This window comes from Cavia porcellus, unplaced genomic scaffold, assembly GCF_034190915.1.
Source record: "Cavia porcellus strain 051 isolate PalLab524CR breed Dunkin Hartley unplaced genomic scaffold, mCavPor4.1 scaffold_2, whole genome shotgun sequence".
NCBI lineage: Eukaryota > Metazoa > Chordata > Mammalia > Rodentia > Caviidae > Cavia > Cavia porcellus.
Genome location: NW_026947485.1, coordinates 74,830,867 through 74,849,034, shown reverse-complemented (window position 1 = coordinate 74,849,034; position 18,168 = coordinate 74,830,867). Strand labels below are relative to the sequence as shown.

The following is an 18,168-nucleotide window of genomic DNA, read 5'->3' as shown; positions in this document are numbered from 1 at the left end:
GAAAAATAAATATTGTGAAAAAGGCCATTCTCCCAAAACTGTTGTATAGATTCAATGCAATCTCAATGAAAATACCATCAACATACCTCATAGATCTAGAGAAATCACTCCTAAAATTCATCTGGAACCAGAAGAAACCTAGAATAGCAAGACAATTCTAAGCAGCAAAGGCAAGGCAAGAGGTATCACAATCCCTGACTTGAAATTATACTACAAAGCTATGGTAATAAAATCAACATGGTACTGGAATAAAAACAGATCTGAAGATCAGTGGAATAGATTAGAAGATACAACCACAACTACAAACACACTTAACCATCTGATCTTTGATAAAGGTGCCAAACATGTTCACTGGAAGAACAACAGTCTCTTTAATAAATGGTGCTGGATGAAGTGGCTCTCCATATTCCAAAAACTAAAACTAGACCCATGCCTATCACCATGTACTAAATTAAAATCTAAATGGATCAAAGATCTGAATATTAAAACAAAAACACTAAGTTTATTGGAAAACATATTGGTAAAAATGTTGGAAACATAGGGGTAGGTAGAGAATTCGTGAACAGGAATCAAACTGCATGGGAAATACTTCCCAGAATAAGTAATTGTGATCACATCTTATTAAAATGTTTCTGCATGTCAAAAGAAATCTCCAGAATAGTGAAGAGGAAACCCACAAACTGGGAAAAAAATCTTATTGAACTGTCCTTCAGACAAAGGACTTCTGTCTAAAACATATAAAGAATTTAAAAATCAGCCCCCTGAAATTCAAAGACCCAATCCAAAAATTGGCATCTGAGGTGAATACACAAATCTCAGATTTAGAAATACAAGTGCAAATAAGTACATGGAAAAAAATGCTCATTATCATTGTTTATTAGAGAATTGCCAATTAAAACCACACCGAGATTCCATCTCAGTCAAGAAAGAATGGCCACAATCAAGAAAACTAGCAACAACAAATGCTGGAGAGGCTGTGGGGAAAAAGGAACTCTCCTGCATTGTTGGTGGGAGTACAGACTGGCCCAACCACTGAGAAGATCAGTCTGGAGATTACTCAAAAAGCTGAGATTGGAAGTCCCATTTGACCCATTAGATAATGGAATACTACTCAGTGATAAAGTATGATCACATTGAGATATTTATAAGTAAATGGATGAAAGTTGAGCCCATACTCATAAGCAAAATAAATCAAACTCATATGTATAAGTACTGTATAGTCTCTCTAATGGAAGAAATGGTAAGAGGATATAATAGTTTATGGTAATCATGATTCCCCATTATATTGCTTTGAAGCATTATAGTGTTTGCACTCATTAGTTGGAATGGTATTACCCTGGTTGTTTGATTTTTACTATCTGTGATAGTATGAACAGATGTTTTGAAGAATACCAGACATTATAATACCCAGTGCTCATTTAACATCATCTTAAACTGAAGTCCTAAAGAGCTTGAGCCCACAAACAGGGCAAGACAGTGCTTTGAGGCTTTTGCCTACGGAGCAGTGCTGCTCTCCCAGCCACCTTCAGCAAAAGCTTCTACTCAACAGACTGATGACCAGTTCCAGCCTCACACCTCTGGCCCGACTCTAGGGTATCCATGCCTCTGTGCCAGCATTACTAAGGTGACTAAGAGGCAACTAGCACACCTGTTTCTGAACTCACCCTTGCTGAGTGCCTCGGGCAAAACCTCCATGGCACAGCCGGGCTGTCTCCAACAGCCCCTTTGAGAGCAAATCAAGAAGTAGAACAGGAAGCTAGCTGCAGCACACACAGAACTCACACTACGATGCCAGGATTCTCGGGTTTTGCCTCTGATCTAGTGCAAGCAGGATGGCCTTCTAAGAGTGCTTCCACCAGTTTCTCTCCAAAAACTCAGACATCATCTATGACATGAGGTTCATCCTGCATTGTGTCCTTGAACCCGTCCTGGAGAAGTACCCACCTCATGAACTCCAACACATAGAGATGTGCAATGGAGGGCTCACTGAAAAGACAGATCATTTATGGAAAGTGCATTGTCAAAGACAATTTAAGAGTGAAGAACCAGAGGAGCAAGAGTCCTGGCAGGACATGTACCTGAGGCTTCAGGATGCTCAAGAACAGTGACTGCAAGACGTGACCAACAGGATCCAAAAGGCCAGGGCCCAGGAGCCAAAGCCAGCTCATTTCTATGAACAATGCACCCGGACTCAGGCAGAAGTGGAAGTTTGCCTTGGGAGGATCAGGTGAAAGAGGAGGAGCAAGAGATGAAAGGAGAGTGACAGGAAGGGAAAGGGGAGCAGAACCAGGATGCAGAGGAGCAGAGGGAGCCCAAGGAAGGGCAGGAGGAGAACAAAGAACAAGGGGCCAACAAGAGCAGAGTCACCAGGGGCAGCAACCACAGCAGGAGCAGCAGCAGCACCAGCAAGGGTCTTGTCTGAAGCCGAGGTCCATGGGGCACAGCACCCTTCAGGAACCCGAATGTACCTTACCAGCAGTGGCAGCCACAGCAGAGGAGGCTGCATGAATCCTGCCTCTCAGACGCAAGCTAGGACCTAACTCAGCCCTGCTACAGTTGCCATGTTTCCAGCGCCCAACAGCAAGCAGCCACAGTAAACAATGTCACTTCTGTCATGGCCAAGATATATGAGATTAGCAGACACTCTGTTCCAGAAGAAGAATCTCGACACGCCCTAGGAATATCCAGAGAACCTCTCTCTAGGGGAAACCTGCATCTCCAACTTTGTGTTTCCCAGGGCAGGGCACTCAACCCAGGGCCCTACCTTGAGGGCAAGTCCCAATGCGGCACTTTCCCACAGTTGTTCCACCCTTGGCTTTTACCTTCCCTGGAGCCTGGCTCTCCACCTGCCCCCTTCATTAAATATTTATTTCTCCTACCTGGTTATGGACCTTGGCCATTTTTAATTTAGATTCCCCAATTATTTCTTTCTAGGAAAAAAATAGTCCTCGAAGACCAACCAGGCACTTTCCCATCTCAGAGTGCACACACTTCACTCAGACACAGACCCTCAGTACTTCACTCAGAAGGATTGTCCAAAAAAAGACCCTTTTGCTAGGCAGGATATATCCGTGTGGAGAGGGATGATGGGAAGGATCAGCTAGGAGAGAATGGTACAAGCCACAGAACCACTACTAGGGAGCCTGACCTGGGAGCATATCTTGAAGGCTTCCAGGAGAAATCCGCCTGGATCCTCTGCTGTAATTGCTTCTCAAAAGCCTTCCATTCATCTGGGTGTGAGTGCAAGAACAACAGTTTCACTAAAGACTGCCATAAGCCTGGCCACTGGACCATCCTGGGCATGCCAGGGATGAGGGCACAGGGGCTCACAAGGCAAGGGGCACTGCAGATGAAACAAGCCTTTGCTAGAGTGCTAGCCAGGGAAAGAATACCACAAGTTTCCTAGCCAAGACTTCCTTCCATTCCAGGAATTTCCAAGGCTTAAACATACATTAGCCTGCCTGCACAAAGCTCCCAGTTAGGTGTGCCAAACTGCTTGAACACACAAACACACACACATACACACACACACACACACACACACACACACACACACACACACAGGGAACACAGTGCTTTGAGGCTTGTGCGTAGGAAGCAGTGTTGCTCTCCCAGCCACCCACAGCAAAAGAGCTGGAGCCCTTTCCCAATGTGAATGCCCTCCCACTTTTTACGTGGACTTTCTCTCTCTTCAAGGATGAGATAGTCCCTAGGAGACTGGCTTGTGAAGTTGGCACTCCAGCCCTGGACGAGGGGCTTGTGCCAGCTTCATTGACAGAGACTTCCCCAAGTGGTGGTGGTAGCTCTGGTGAGCTGGGGCAGGGCAGTGGCAAGTTCTGACCCAGTGGGGATATTGTGCAATGCCACAGCATTCAGAGAAAACCTCAGAAAGGCCTGTGGATGTTCCTTAGTGCCATGGCCCTGGGATGGAGATGGCCCTATGCATAGTCAAGCCCAAAATTCTTCACAGGCACACACGGACACATACACACACAGATACATGTACTGAAACATATCCTGTCACACTCATGAAAGCAAACAAGCATGCTTAAAAGCACTCCCACACAGACAAAAACACATACACACAAAGACACCTACACATGCACAGAAACTCACACACACTAAGGGAGAGAGAAAGAGTGAGAGAGAGAAAAAGAGAGACAAAGAGACAGACAAACAGACAGAAAGAGAGACAGAGAGACAGAGAGAGGGAGAAATAACCATAGAGACACACAGAATGAAATCCAGAAACTCTAGGCTTTATCCACCCTTGAAAAGGGAGCTGTGTCTCAGTTGCAGACTGGCTGTTTCCTGAGAATCATGGACTGAACTGAGTGCTTCTGCTTCTCAGAACTTAGAGGGCTGCCATGCCGATAGGCCCTATAAGATGCTGGGACTCTGTTTTGTAGATGCTGTGTTCCTGAGTCAGTTTGCATTGTGTCCCCTGTGACTGTGAAGAAATTCAATGGATAGAGACTGGCTGGGGATGAGAGGCAGCCTCGCTCGGGCACATTGCAAGAGCTGTCACAGGTGTGACGCCCCTGATCCCATGTGTGATGATTCTGGTAAGACAAGGAACGGGACACAGCATGTTTGCTTTCATGTGCGGGATCCACATATGCTCCTGACTCAATGTTGAGAGCCAAGAACGTGTTATGCTCTATGCTTATCATCCTAGTAACTGTGTACCTGGACCACAGACCACATTGTTATAAATTAGTTATAAACTAACTGAGGCATCACTATAGTGTTCTGTATGCGTCATCTCTCCTTAGTAACCTGTTTGCTGTATCAACCATTGTTCCCTTTGTGAAAGACAAATGATTCTGTGTCAACCTTTGTTTGCTTTGTGAGAAACAAATGCTCCTGGAATTAGCAGATCAAGGGCTGTAACTTAAGAGAAAAAAAGGACTGACCACCAACTGTGAAATGTTTCTGACCACAAGCAAAGTGAAACAAAGGCCTTCCTAATTCCTGCTCTGTCATGTCACTTGGTTAATGTGCTATAAAAATCTCTCAAAATTCTGACTCAGTTGCACAGTTTTGCAAATTCCATCTGTTGTTTTGTTGAAGGTGTGGATTGTGGTGGCCTCTCTGAACCCAGACTGCATGGATTGAATTGAACTGTGTGTTGGAGTAAGCCATCCCTGCTGTGCGAGCACATTCCCCTCTGGCCCCGGGGCCCAGCTTAGTCCAGAGAAGGGTGAGCAGCCAGTGCTGCTCCAGGGAGTGTGGCTAGTGCGGTGAGCTAGGACCTGGGTAGGACAAGTATGGTGAGGGCCAAGTTGGAGCCCGTGATGTGAGCAGTACACAAGCTTCATGGGCACCTGCTGGGCATGAGACACCCATGAGCTTGGCAAGTACTTAAGGAAGCTCTCCACCCCGCCCATGACTGCAAAGGTCCTAGAGTGCACAGGTGTCAGAGCTTGGGCAAAGACCAGCAGGTTGGCAGATTGTCCAGGGCCTTGGTGGCCCAAGGGAAAGCTTGGCTGTATCCCAGCCAAAGGCTGGACAGAACCTTCAGGAGGTTGAAGAGAGCAGGGCCACAGAAGGCCTCTGCAGGGAAGTGCTTCTGTCAGAGGTGTGGCATGACTGGGGCTTCCTGCATGAAAAAGCAGAGCTGAGGAGCCCAGCCTGCGAGGCTCAGAATGGAATGGAAACCAAGGACAGCCTCAGCTCCCCATGCCCCCAGTCATTATGCAGCCTGCCTCCAGAGCAGAGGCAGCAGCCAGAAGCATCTCACGTTACTGGATCCTGCTTCCTGACCCTGGCAAGCTTCTAATCACCAGGGACATGGACAACTCAAGCCTGAAACCTCCAGCCCAGACTGTGGGCTATCTCTGCCTCTGTGCCAGCAATACCATGGCACTGAGCACACCCACATCTGAACACACCCTTGCAGAGCACATCACCCAGAACATCCATGGTGCAGCCCAGCTGGCTCCACCAGCCCCTCTGAGGGCAAATTGGGAATTAGACCAGGAAGCTGTTATAACCTAAACCCCCCTAACTATTAGCGCTGAAGCCAGTGGTCTGTCACAAATTGTGTTAATTGCATTAGATTGTATTAAATTGTACTATTCTTCACAAAAATAGCTTCGTTATATTTGTATCATAGCAATACCTGACTTGGCCTTACTGTATGTGTTTTCCTATTCCCTTTGGATGACCTAATTGATATGTTAATCAATGCTCTCCTCTGTAAAGAATTGTAAAATCTTACTTAATTGATATGTTAACCATTGTTGCCCTCTACAAATAACAGTTGTGGTGCTAAAGTAAGGTAACTAAAGTTGTTAATTGCTGTTAGACTTCTCTGTTCTTTGCTAGGAAAAACAAGATTTCTTCTTATCTAAACTTGCTTGTATGCAGGGAAACTTGCAATTGCCGTTTCTGCTTTGTAGAGCATCACACCCCCATCCCATTCCTTACATTGTGTGAGCAGCAGCTGTTTGTGGATTTACAAGATAAAAGACGTGACTTTTAGCTGTCAGGTACACAGTCTCCAAATTGGCTCCTGGAGACTTGTTACCAGGCCTGGAAATAAAGCCTTTGCTTCCCAAATTTTAATTTCTTGCTTCCTTGGATTTTATAGTGGGGTCTGAGTTATCACAGAATTGAGCTGTAGCACACACAGAACCCACACCAGGATGCCAGGCTTTTTGGGTTTCACCTCTGCATCTCATGCAAGCAGGATGGCCTTCTACGAGTGTTTCCACCAGTTTCTCTCCAAAAACCAGGACACCATCTATGATGAGAGCTTCATTCCAGATTGTGTCCTTGAACTGGTCCTGGAGAAGTGGCTGCCTCATAAGCTCCAATGGATAGAGATGAGAAATGGAGGGCTCACTCAAAAGACAAGATCATTTATGGAAACTGTATTGCATTAGATACTTTAAGGGCTAAGAACCAGAGGAGCAACAGTCCTGTGGCTTCAGGATGCCCAAGAACAGTGACTGCAAGATGTGACCAGCAGGACCCAAAAGACCAGAGCCCAGGAGCCCAAAGCCTGCCAAAGTCAGCTCATGCTTATGAGCACTGTGCTGGCGCCCAGGCAGAAGCAGAAGTTTGCACTGGGAGGAGCAGGAGAAAGAGGAGGAGCAAGAGATGAAAGGAGGGTGATAGGAAGGGAAAGGGGAACAGGACCAGGATCTGCAAAGGAGCACAGGGAGCCCAAGGAAGGCAGGAGGAGAACAAAGCACAAGGGGACCAGCAAGAGTGGCGTCAGCACTCTATGATACGGCACAAGCAGCAGCAGCACCAGCAAGGATCATGCCTAAAACCAGGTCCATAGGGCACAGCACCCCTCAGGAACCCAAATGCCCCTCACCATGAGTTGCAGCCACAGCAGAGGAGGCTGCATGAATCCTGCTGCTCAGATGCAAGCCAGTGCCCATCTCAATTCTGCTACAGTTGCCATGTTTCCATCACCTGACAGCAAAAGGCCCACTACAAAAACGTTGCCCCTCTCATGGCCAAGACCAGGTGAGATTACCAGACACTCCACTCCCAAAGCTCAAGCCTGACTCACCGAGGGAATATCCAGTGAACCATTCTCTAGAGGAGAAACCCAAACTCCTGACTTTTTGTTACCCCGGAAGGAGAGATGGGTTGAGCACTCAACCCAAGTTCTTGCCTTGAGGGCAAGTCACAACCCTGCACTTTCTCACACTGTTCCACCCCTGACTTTTACCTTCCCTGTTGGTTGGCTCTCCACATGCCTCCTTTGTTAAATATTTATTTCTCTTACCTGGTTAAAGACCATTGCCCTTTTAAAGTCAGATTCCCCGATTATTACTAGGAACAAAAACAGTCCTTGAGGTCCCACCAGGCACTTTCCCATCTCAGAGTGCACAAACCTCACTCAGATACACACCCTCAATACTTGGCTTGGAGGGGTTTTCCAAAATATGACAGTTTTGCTAGGCAGCATATAACTGTGTGGAGAATGAAAAGCTGGTAGAGGGAAAGAGGGTTGATGTGAGGTATCAGATGATATGCCAGCTTGGAGAGGATGGTAGCTGTGACAGAACCACCTTCGAGGGAGCCTGATCTGGGAGCATCTCTTTACGTCTCCCAGAAGAGCTCCACCTGGATCCTCTGCTGTGATTGCTTCTCAAAAGCCTTCCATTCGCCAGGGTGTGAGTGCAAGAGCAACAGTTTCACTAAAGACTTCCAGAAGCCTGGCCACTCAACCATCCTGGGCTCACCAGGGATGAGGGCACAGGGACTGACAAGGCAAGGGACACTGCAGATGAAACCAGCCTTTGCTAGAGCTCTAGCCAGGGGGAAAATATCACAAGTCTCCTAACCAGAACTTATTTCCCTCGTAGGAATTTCCAAGGCTTAAACACACATTAGCCTGCCTGCACAAAGCTCCCAATAGCTGTCCCAAACTGCTTGAACACACACAGGGCAAGACTGTGCTTTGAGGCTTGTGCCTAGGGAGCATTGTTGCTTTCCTAGCCACCCTAGGCAAAAGTGCTGGAGCCGCTTTCAGAGTGTGAATACCCTCCCACCTTTCACATGGACTTTCCCTCTCTTCTTCAGGGTTGAGACAATCCCTAGGATGCTGGACTGTGAATTTGGCACTCCAGCTCTGGACAAGGGGCTTGTGCCAGTTTCAATGACAGAGACTACCGCAAGTGGAGGTGGTGGCTCTGTCGATCTGTAACAGGGCAATGGCCAGTTCTGACCCAGTGGGGCCAATGTACAAAGCTTCAGGTTCAGAAAAAACCTCTGAAAGGCCTGTGGATGTTCCTTAGTGCCATGGACCTGGGATTGATATGGCCCTATGCATAGTCAAGCCCAAAATTCTTCACTGGCACACACAAACACATGCACATACAGACACATGGACTGAAACACATCCTGTCACACTTATGCAAACACACAAGCACACTTGAAAGCACACCCAAACACACAGATGAAAATACATACACACAAAGACACCTATACATGCACAGAAACTCACACACATGTGCAAAAACACAGAGGGAGGGAGAGAGAGAGATAGAGACAGACAGAGAGACAGAGAATGAGAGACAGAGCCTGAGAGAATGAGTGACAGAAAGAGAGAGGGAGAGATACACATACAGACACACAGAATGAAATGCAGAAACTCTTGGCTTTATTCACCCTTGAAAAGGGAACTGTGTCTCAGTTGCTACTGGTCATCTCCTGAGAATCATGGGCTGAGTGCTTCTGCTTCTCAGGAGAACTTAGAGGGCTGCCTTGCTGCTAGGCCCTCAAAGATGCTGGGACTCCATTTTGTAGACACTGTTCCTGAGTCAGTTTGCATTGTGTCCCCTGTGACTGTGAAAAAATTCAATGGGTATAGACTGGCTGGGGATGAGATGCAGCCTCACTGGGACACATCGCAAGAGCTGTCAATGGTGTGATTGTTGTACTTCCGCAAAAAGGGCCCTGATATGAAAAACGGGGCAAGACCACCAAGATGAAAACATGGGGCAAGATGACATCATTTTAAAAGAAACGCTTTTATTTTAGCTGGCCCAGGGACACAGTGCAAATGAAATTTGCAAAGCTGTGCAACTGAGTTAGAATTTTGACTGATTTTTATAGTTCATTTATGATTAGCTCATTGATCATTAAGTACATAGCGATGAGAAACAGAAACAAGGTGGGCCTTTGCTCCCCTTTGCTTGAGGTCAGAGGCATTTCACAGTGGGTGGTTAGCCAATTCATAGCCCTTGGTCTGCCAATTCCAGGAACATTTGTCTCTCATAAAGGGAACAATGGTTGTCACAGCATCATTTGTCTTTTACAAGAGGAACAAAGATTGACATAGCAAACAGAGGAAGAAGGGCAGGAGATGCGTCATCCCCCAAGTAACCCCAAGAACAGCATGACAACACGGGCAGTTAATCTATAACTATGTGGTTGATGCTTGGTTACTAGAGTAATGAGCTCAGCACCAAATGACAATACTGCTAATAACTATCCTTCTAACTATTTTTGCTAATAATTATCTTTTAATTAACTATTTTAATTCTTCAGCATCTTAGTATAACAGTGATGCCCGATGATTCTGGTGAGGCAAGGAAAGGGACACAGTGTGTATGCTTTCATGTGCAGGATCCACATACTCTCCTGACTCAACATTGAGAGCCAGGAGGGGAGGAGGCTGCCTGAAACTATTGGCCTACACCTCTTGAAAAACACTCTGGCATTTCTGGACGGTGGGAAGATGCCATGTGCTTTTGTCTGTCAGCTTGTCATCCATCCTTGCTGCCAGCTACTTACCTGGCAAAGGGTGTGCTGATGACTTCCAGAGCCTGGAGAAGTTACAAGAGCAGACATGCCCCAGCCGCAGCACCAAACGCCCTGTGAAAGGGCCAGATGGGTGTGAATATGGTCAATCTGAAGCCTCGTGGTTTGATTGGAAGAGGCTCCAGAGAAGGGAAATTGCAGTTTCGCGAGGATTGCTTGAAGCCTAGTGGATCGTTTGAGAGTGGATCCATCTCTAAAGGCCCTGCCTCTCATGCCAGGACTCTGGGAGTCTGGTGCAGGAAGAATGTGCTTTGAGCTCAGCCCAGGACCTTCCTCAGCTGAAGGAGAATCTGCAGGGCCCCACTTGCCAGGATTTGCCCACACGGCCATCACTGGAAACAGAGCTCATGCCAGTGGGCTGCATTCGGGCACAGAGCTTACCCCAATGGCCTTTGGGTACAACCTCAGTACAGGGGAAGTAAAGGCAGGAGGCAAGGAAACCAGAAAGTAAGAGAATGTGGGACTAGAGTGCGGCTCATGAATGAATGGATGAGTTGAAGAGGCAAGAGGAGGGTCCACCCCCTTGCCACCCACTTAGCAAGGCTTTTGCACGCTGGTTGGGACTTCTGGTAGATGCATTATGGGGGAGTGGGTGGAGCTCATGTATCCCAGCCCAAGGCTGGATAGAGCCTTCAGGACATTGAGGAGAGCAGATCCACAGAAGGCTTCGGCTGGGATGTGCTTCAGCTGGGATATGCTCCCGCCAGAGGTGTGGCATGCCGGGGGCTTCCCACATGAAAATGCACAGCCAGGGAGCCCAGCCTGCAAGGCTCAGAATGGACACACAGGATGGCCTCAGCTCCCAATCCCTCCCAGCTGCTTTGCAGCCTGCCCCCAGAGCACAAGCAGCAGCCAGAATCATGGCACGTTGGTGACTCTAGCTTCTCCACCCAGGGAAGCTTCTAATCATCAGGGCCATGGACAAGTCAAGCCTCATGCCTCCGGCCCAGACTCTGGGCTCTCTGCCTCAGTGCTGGCATTACTATGGCGCCAGGGAGGCGCGGTGCACACCTGCATCTGAACATACCCTGGCAAAGCACATCATCCAGAACCTCCACAGTGCAGCCTGGCTGGCTCCATCAGCCCCTCTGAGGGAAAATTGTGAATTAGACCAGGAAGCCAACTGCAGCACACACAAAATCCGCACCATGATGCCAGGTCTGCGTTTTACCTCTGTATCTTGTGCAAGCAGGATGGCCTTCTACAAGTGCTTCCGCCAGTTTCTCTTCAAAAACCTGGACATGATCTATGAAGTAAGCTTCATCCCAGATTGTGTCCTTGAACCCGTCCTGGAGAAGTGCCAGACTCATGAGCTCCGATGCACAGAGACATGCAATGGAGGACTTGCAGAAAAGACAGATCATTTATGGAAACTGCATTGTCACGGACACTTTAAGGGCCTAGATCCAAAGGAGCAAGAGTCCTGGCTGGACATGTACCTGAGGCTTTCGGATGCCTCAGAGCAGTGACTATCATATGTGACCAGCAGGATCCGAAAGGCCAAGGCCCAGGAGCCCAGACCCCGCCAAAGCCAGCTCATCCCTATGAGCACTGCACTGGCACCCAGGCAGAAGCAGAAGTTTGCACTGGGAGGAACAGGAGGAAGAGGAGGAGCAAGAGATGAAAGGAGGGTGATAGGAAGGGAAAGGGGAACAGGACCAGGATCTGCAAAGGAGCACAGGGAGCCCAAGGAAGGCAGGAGGAGAACAAAGCACAAGGGGACCAGCAAGAGTGGCGTCAGCAGGGGCAGCAGCCATAGCAGCAGCAGCAGCAGCAGCAGCAGCACCAGCACCAGTACCAGCACCAGCACCAGCACCAGCACCAGCAAGGGTCTTGCCTAAAATGAGGTCCATGGCGCACAGCACTCCTCAGGAACCAGAATGCACCGTGATCACCCGCAGTGGCAGCCACAGCAGAGGAGGCTGCATGAATGCTGCCACTCAGACTCATACCAGTGCCCATCTCAGTCTTGCTACATTTGTCATGTTTCCAGAGCTGGACAGGAGGAGGCCTGCCACAAAGAAAGTCGCCCCTCTCATGGCCAAGACCAGGTGAGATTACCAGACACTCTGCTCCCAAAGGAGAAGAACCTCAGGCCTGACTCACCCAGGGAATATCCAGAGAACCTCTCTCTAGGGGGGAAACCTGCACTCCTGACTTTGTGTTTCCTTGAAGGGAGGGGTGTGGTGGGCAGTCAACCCAAGGCCCTACCTTGAAGGGAAGTCACAATCCTGCACTTTCCCACAATTGTTCGGCCCCTGGCTTTTACCTTTCCTGGAGCTTGACTCTCCACATGTCTCCTTTATTAAAGATTTATTTCTCCTACCTGGTTATGGATCATTGCCATTTTTAAGTCAGATTCCCCAATTATTTCTTTCTAGGACCAAATAGTCCTTGAAGTCCCACTGGGCACTTTCCCATCTCAGAATGCACAGACTTCACTCAGACAGACCCTCAGTACTTGGCTCGGAGGGATTGATTTGAATGTGGATTGAATGCGTGGATTGATTTGAATTGTGTGTTGGAGCAACCGCAGCCTGCCTTCCCCAGTCCCGACCTGCCCCCAACAGGATGCCAGGGGCCACTGGGGAGGAACACCAGGACACTGAGACTCCCCCAGCACCGCTGACAAAGCCATGGATGCCACCCACCCGACCTCCACATCCACCATCCAGCCGGGCTAAGCCAGAGCAACCCCCCTTTCCTCCCTCGTTCTCCAGACCCCGTGCCACCTCCCAAAAAGGGGTGAGAGGAGGGAGAGCTAGGGGAGCAGGGGGGAAGGAGGCAAGCCGTAGTAGTAGGTGGAGGAGCGGGAGCAGGAAGGCGGAGGGAGCGAAGGAGGAGAGATAGAGCAGGAGAGGGGGAATGTGCCCGCTGCGGTGGTGGTGGAGGGGGGGATCGGATGGACCCGAGGAGTAAACAAGGACGACGAGGGGAACCGGAGACAGGGCAAGCCAGGATGGCACGGAGCGGGAGGGACACTGGGCTCGAACCAAGATTCCCCCCCCCTCTCCCCGCGCTGAGCCCCAATGTGGGAGAGAAGACGGGCACGGTATGAGCAGCATGGCAAAGCGCGGGATTGGGACAGGTGACGATGACAAGGACGCCCGACAGCTCAGCTGTTCCCTAGCCCCTCACGCAGTCCGCCTCCCGCTGAGGGGAGGCGGGGCCTCGGGACCCACTGAAGGCGCTCGCCGAGACCTCACGCGAAAGCCGGGCGTCCCGCGGGCCTCTGTCGGGGCAACCCCTACCCTGGGGGCGCGGTCTCACACCCTCCACGGACTTCGATGCAAGGCCGACCCCGGCGGGGAGGGGCACGCTTTTCTCCCTGACCGGCCTGCGGCTCGAGGGACCCCACCTCCACCGGGAGGGACCGTGGCCAGGGGGCGGTGGACACACGACGGGGCGCGGGCTCATCTCGAGCTGCGACCCCACCCAGACCGCCGCCCTCCCCCACACCAACACCTTTGGCACGCCACTCTTGCTTGCCCCTTCTCTTCGGAACACTGCTCCCTCTTGTGGGCAGCGGGTGAGGACGGCACCGCACGACACAAAGCGCGGCTCCCTCCCGCCCCAAGCGCATGCCGATGGACGTCGCGGGGAGCGTGAGCTCGGCTGGCGAAGCAAGGCAGGCGCTTGCCCACCGGGTCTGCACTTAGCAGGAGGGAGAGCACACCAATCAGAAGCCTGCCAGGAAACCCCCAACCGCGCGACCCTGGGGGACAACCTGGGGGTCCCGATTGATCGGCAAGCAATGCTCAGACAGGTGTAGCCCTGGGAGGAAACCAGGGCCGCAAATGCGTTCAAAGTGTGGATGATCAATGTGTCCTGCAATTCACATTAATTCTCGCAGCTAGCTGCGTTCTTCATCGACTCACGAGTGGAGTGATGGATCCACTGACAAGAGTCGTATGTGAGCGTTTGCTGTCCCCCCCCCCACCCTCCGGCAAGGGGAGGAGAGTCTTCCCACAAGCACCCCGATGCTGGCAGGACACTTCCCCGCCTGCTGGAGGCGGATGGGGTCACCTCCGCCGCCAGCAAGAAGGAACAGACGCCACCAGAAATTCCGAGGGGGTCAGGAGAGCGCGCTTTCACGCGCAGAGGGGGCGTTTCAGCAACCCACCAAGCCCGGCGCCACAGCCCGCAGTGGAGAGGAGGAGCGCACGGGAAGGAAAGACGGACCCCACAGGCGCCCTGGGGCCTCCCACCACCTTCCCTCTCACCGGAAAGGGTGGGCCCGAGCCCAACACGGCCCAGACGACCTGCCAGGTATATCCCGGAACCCGGCCAGCCCGCCCGGAGACAGCGGCGTTGTGCGCCAGGAAACCATACTCCCCCGGAACCCAAAAACTGGTTTCCTGGCAGCTGCCTGGCGGGTCATGGGAATAACGCCGCCGCATCGCCAGTCGGCATCGTTTATGGTTGGCACTACGACGGTATCGTCTTCGAACCTCTGACTTTCATTCTTGATTAATGAAAACATTCTTGGCAAATGCTTCCCCTTTGGTCTGTCTTGCGCAGGTCCAAGAATTTCACCTCTAACGGCGCAATACGAATGCCCCCGGTCATCCCTCTTAATCATGACCTCAATTCCGAAAACCAACAAAATAGAACCGCGGTCCTATTCCATTATTCCTAGCTGCGGTATCCAGGCGGCTCGGGCCTGCTATGAATACTAATTTTTTCAAAGTAAACGCTTCGGGCTCCGTGGGACACTCAGCTAAGAGCATCAAGAGTGCGCCGAGAGGCAAGGGGCGGGTACAGGGGGTGGACCGCATGCTCGCTCCCAAGAGCCAACTATGAGCTTTTTAACTGCAGCAACTTTAATATATGCTATTGGAGCTGGAATTACCGCAGCTGCTGGCACCAGACTTGCCCTCCAATGGATCCTCATGAAAGGATTTAAAGTGGACTCATTCCAATTACAGGGCCTGGAAAGAGTCCTGTATTGTTATTTTTCGTCACTACCTCCCCAGGTCGGGAGTGGGTTATTTGCGCGCCTGCTGCCTTCCTTGGATGTGGTAGCCATTTCTCAGGCTCCCTCTCCGGAATTGAACCCTGATTCCCCGTCTCCCGTGGTCACCATGGTAGGCACGGTGACAACCATCGAAAATAGGGCAGATGTTCAAATGGGTCTTCATGGCCGCCACGGGAGGGGGGGGCGGTGCGATCACCCCAAGGTTATCTAGAGTCACCAAAGCCACAGGCACCCGCCTCGGGCCGGGGCGAAAGAGAAAGCCCGGGTTGGTTTTGATCTGATAAATGCAAGCATACCCCCTGCGAAGGGGCTCAGCCCCATTGACATGTATTAGCTCTATAATTACCACAGTTATCCAAGTAGGAGAGGAGCGAGCGACCAAAGGCACCATAACTGATTTAATGAGCCATTCACAGTTTGACTGTCCTAGCCATGCGTACTAGGCACACATGGCTTAATCTTTGAGACAAGCATATTCTACTGGCAGGATCAACCAAGTAGAGAAAAAAGGACAAGCGCGGTGCGCGACAGACGCCCGATGGAGGACACGACGCGGCAGGAAGATGACGGAGCAAGAGAGAGGGTAAGAGAGGTGGCGCGCCACCTCGACCAACCCCGCCGCGCAACCGCCTCTCGCCAACGATGACAGCCTCCACCAATCGTCGCCTGCCGGCCTGGCAAGAAGGCCGGCGCGACGCGAGGGGGTGGCGGTCAACCACACGCGGAGACGCCTGTGGCAGCCAGAGTACACCAGCCCCACGGAGACCGGTGGCTGCAGCGTGCACACTCGCGGGGCGGGGGGGAGGTGGGAGCGGCGGCAGGTCGGCAGACCCGACTTGCTCACCCGGCTCCACTCAGCGAGACCGAAACTGGGCCGCCCCACGGCGCCATCCGGGGCCCCCGGAGAGCCTCGGACGCGGGCACCTGAGAGGCGGAGATGGAGGCCGGCTCACGCGCGCACCCCCGCAGCGGCAAAGGCCCAGCGGCAACACGCCCCGGCTCGCTGGCGGGGACGCGCGGGCGAGGCAGAGAGCAGGAGCGCGGGAAAGGGACCGAGACCCGCCTGCTGTGACGCGGCCACCGCTGACCTTAACCCTAACCCTAATCCTAACCCTAAAGGGGGAGCGGGGAGGCGTGGCGCTGCTCGGGGCGCGCCGGGGTGGGAGATGCCCCCCCACCCGCGACACAACCGCTACTGCCCTGGACCGGCAACTGGGAGCGCGACGTGCCCCAGGGGACCAGCCTGGCAAGGCAGGCAGGCAGGGCTGGAGGAAAGAACCAAGTAAGCCAGGATCTCCGGACTCCCTAACCCCGATATCTCAGCCCCCCCTCCCCCGCAACGTGGGGGGCGGGGCGAGGGCGGAAGAACCGCACACAGGCACAAGTGAGAGCGTCGCCACTCCAGGCATGGCACCCTTCCCCCCGGACCCCAGTGAGCGAGCAGACAGACAAACCCTTGTGTCGAGGGCTGACTTTCAATAGATCGCAGCTAGGGAGCTGCTTTGCTCAATAGGATACCGACCCAGAAGCGGGTCCTCTACGAATGGTTTAGCGCCAGGTTCCCAACCGACGTGTGCTCCTTGACAGGCAAGAGGGCAGCCTCCTTTCCGGCCGCGCCCCATTTCCCAGGAGGAGGGGTTCTCCGCACCAGACCGCGGTTCCAACGCGCCAACCCCACGTGGGGGGCGAAGACGAACGGAGGCCCGGCAATCCGAAGCCAAGCGAGGCTCCTGGGCGCTGCCGCATCGTTTCCCGGGGGCAGGTCTCTGACTTAGAGGCGTTCAGTCATCCCACAGATGCTGGCTTCGCGCCATTGGCTCCTCAGCCAAGCACACACACCAGATGTCTGAACCTGCGGTTCCTCTGTGCTGAGCAGGATTACCATGGCGACAACACAGCATCAGCAGGGTAAAACTAGCCTGTGTCACGACGGTCTACACCCAGCTCACGGTCCCTATGAGTGGGTGAACAATCCAGCGCTTGGGGAATTCTGCTTCACAGTGATAGGAAGAGCCACATCGAAGGATCCAAACTCGACGTCGCTATGAACGCTTGGCCGCCACAAGCCAGTTAGCCCTGTGGTAACTTTTCTGACACCTCCTGCTTAAAACCCAAAAGGTCAGGAGGATCGTGAGGCCCCGCTTTCGCGGTCTGTATTCCTACTGAAAGCCAAGACCAAGCGAGCTTTTGCCCTTCTGCTCAGGGAGGTCGCCCCCTCGCGGAACCGGGTGGGGGGACGCCGGGGGGGGGGGTCTCTCCCTTATTCTACACCTCTCATGTCTCTTCACCGTGCCAGGCTAGAGTCAAGCTCAGCAGGGTCTCCTTTCCCCGCTGACTCCGCCAAGCCCGTTCCCTTGGCTGTGCTTTCCCTGGATAGTACACAGGGACAGTGGGAATCTCCTTCGTCCATTCATGCGCGTCACTGATTAGATGACAGGGCATTTGGCTAGCTTAAGAGAGTCATAGTTACTCCCGCCGTTTATCCGCGCTTCACCGGATTTCTTCACTTTGCCATTTTGAGCACTGGGCAGAAATCACACCGCGTCAACACCCGCCGCGGGCCTTTGAGATGCTTTGTTTTAATTAAAGAGTTGGATTGCCCTGGTCCTCACCAGTTCTAAGTCGGATGCTAGGCCCAGGCGGAGCGCTGCGCGGAACGCCGGCCCGGGGGCTCACTCGGCGGGGAAGACCAGCGCAGGACCGGCCTCACCGCTCCCCACAAAACCCACAACTCCCCCCATCCCCCATCCCTCATTCCCCCCATACCCCCGCCGCCCGGCTCCTTCTCTCAGCATTGCTATCAATTGGTCTTTTGCTCTGCCCCAAGTATCCAACCACCTCTGTTGATCTGAGAGATGGGATGTTGCAGTGTACTTAACCAGTACAGTTTTCCAGGA

General features: G+C 52.0%; 1 non-coding gene across 1 annotated transcript; it reads right to left on the bottom strand.

The window, feature by feature from the left end:
• Positions 1–14,045: 14,045 nt before the first annotated feature.
• Positions 14,046–14,202, bottom strand: LOC111758420 (5.8S ribosomal RNA). Its single transcript, XR_002792595.1, has one exon. It is a non-coding gene; the product is annotated as a 5.8S ribosomal RNA (ribosomal RNA).
• Between the last annotated feature and the right edge of the window lie 3,966 nt (positions 14,203–18,168).